The sequence below is a fragment of the Penaeus monodon genome, chromosome 5 (genome assembly GCF_015228065.2).
Source record: "Penaeus monodon isolate SGIC_2016 chromosome 5, NSTDA_Pmon_1, whole genome shotgun sequence".
NCBI classification, from domain to species: domain Eukaryota; kingdom Metazoa; phylum Arthropoda; class Malacostraca; order Decapoda; family Penaeidae; genus Penaeus; species Penaeus monodon.
In genome coordinates this window covers 10590047-10592546 of record NC_051390.1, presented here as the reverse complement: position 1 = coordinate 10592546, position 2500 = coordinate 10590047, and positions in this window count along the sequence as shown.

Genomic DNA, 2500 nt, shown 5'->3' with positions numbered 1-2500 from the left:
GAAAATGGAAGCAAGGCAGAGATAGAGAAAGAAAGAAAGCAAGATACACAGACAGAGAGAGAGAAATAAAAACACAAAGAGAGTTAAGAAAGAAAGACAAGCAGAGAACAGAGGAGGAATAAACACACAGAGAGAAAGAGCAAGAGAAAGAGAGACACGCAGGCACACAGAGAAGAGAGGAGGAGAGAGAGAGAGAGAGAGAGAGAGAGAGAGAGAGAGAGAGAGAGAGAGAGAGAAAGAGAGAGAGAGAGAGAGAGAGAGAGAGAGAGAGAGAGAGAAAGTGAAAGAGCGACACAGTTACACAGACAGAGAATAGAGGAGGACAGACACAGAGAGAGAGAGAGAAAGAGAGAGGAGAACCCCCCCCCCCGCTTCCCACGAACAACACTCCTATATAACCTTCGCTTTACAGGTAATGGCCAAACTCGTCAGCTCTCTACGGGATTTCCGTCAGCCGTAAAACCGTATATCAGAGACGGGATCGTACGTCACTTCGGCTCAAAAAAAAACATGAACGACGCACATCAAATGATCACTTTAACGACATGACATACCTTTCCGCGACGTAAATGGGTCAGTAGCCTCACATTTCTAAGGTCGATGCTGCTTTTCGAAGGTTTTGTGTTTAATAAAACCTCTTGTGTGGAAATTGTTGATGTCTGTTGCAAGGGGTTTGTCGTTGCGTTGATAGCGAAGTGCGTGTGATAAAAATACGCATCTATGCATAGACTGCACTACATATGCACAGTATACGTAGTAATGGATAAATACTGAGAGATAGACACACATTCACGAGCAGACACAGGGAGGCACTTACACGAACAGACGCACATAAAGACACACACTTACAGGAACAGATACACACACACACACACACACACGCATTCACATACACACAGAAACACACAGACACAGCCCAGACACACACACAAACACACACCACACACACACACACACACAGTCACACACACACACACACACACACACACACACAGTCACACAAACACACACTTTCAAAGCTTTCAACGCCCCGACACCAACCGAAAATAAAGGCACACTTGTCGATTGCTTAAGCAAATATTTTCCCCTAAACAGCCCTCGAGTGTGCAATCACCACAACGCTACTGTTTTTTAAACCCTGCGAGCTTCCCCACTTCAGGTTGTCCGCATAGGTACTTATTCATCTTCATAAAACCCACTCAACTGACCTCAACGCCGTCCGAGATCAAGTCCATTTGCAATTGATCGGTGTTGGTGCAATATCCACAACCCTCTTTTCAAATACGAATATTGTTATTATTTGCACTGTACTTGTGTATTGAGCTCTGGCACTTCATTGCACCTGTCGGGTCGGGTCGGTTGAGATGCACTTCTGCGGGGTCCGAGTACCTTCTTCTTCTTCTTCTTCGTCTTCTTTTTCTTCTTCTCCGCCTTCTTCTTTTTCTTTTTCTTCCTTTTCTTTTTCTTCTTTTTTTCACTTTTTCCTCTTTTTCTTCTTTATTTTTTCCCCTTTTTTTCTTCTTCTCCTTTTTTCTCTTCTTCTTATGCTTATTCTCCTCTTTTCCTTTTTTTTCTTTCTTTTTCTTTATGTTTCCTTTCTTTCTTTCTTTCTACTTCTTCACCTTTTTTCTTGTTGTTGTTGTTGTTGTTGTTGTTGTTGTTGTTGTGTTGTTGTTGTTGTTGTTGTTGTTTTGTTGTTGTTGTTCTTCTTCTTCTTCTTCTTCTTCTCCTTCTTCTTCTTCTTCTTTCCCTTCCCCTTCCCCTCTTCCTCCTCCATTCTTCCAATTCCAATCACCTTTGATCCCCGCCATTCAATTATCACCTCTATCGCCTATATACCGAAGGACCACCTCCTCCCCTTATCAAGACAACAAAATCAACGCTCAAGAAACTCGCCCAAGACAAGTCAGTCGGTCAGTCAGTCAGTCAGTCAGTCGGTTAATCAGGCAGACAGTCAATCAGTCAGTCGGTTAGTCGCCCAAGACAAGCTCCATACGAGTCAGTCAGTCAGTAGTCAGTCAGTCAGCTAGTCAGGCAGACAGTCAATCAGGCAAGTAGGTAGTCGGTCAGTTAGTCAGGAAGGCAGGCAGTTAGTTAGTCAAGCAGACAGGCAGGCAGTTAATTAGTTAGTCAGTCAATCAGTTAGTCCGGGTGTTAGTTAGAGAGTCCGTAAGTCAGTTAGTTAGTCAGTCAGTCAGTTAGTTAATAGGTTAATCAGGCAGTCAACCAGTCAGGTAATCAGTCAGTCAGTCAGGCAGTTAATAAGTTAATCAGTCAGTCAGCCAGTCAGTTAGTTAGTTAGTCACTTAGTTAGCCAGTCAATCAGTTAGTCATTTAGTAAGTCAGGCAGTTAGGTTGCCAGTCAGACAATGTCAGTCAGTTAGATAATCACTCAGTCAATCAGTCAGCCAGTCACCCAATCTGTAAGTCAATCAGTCAGCCAGTCACCCAATCTGTCAGTCAATCAATCAGTCATGTCAGTATGTCAGTCAATCAATCA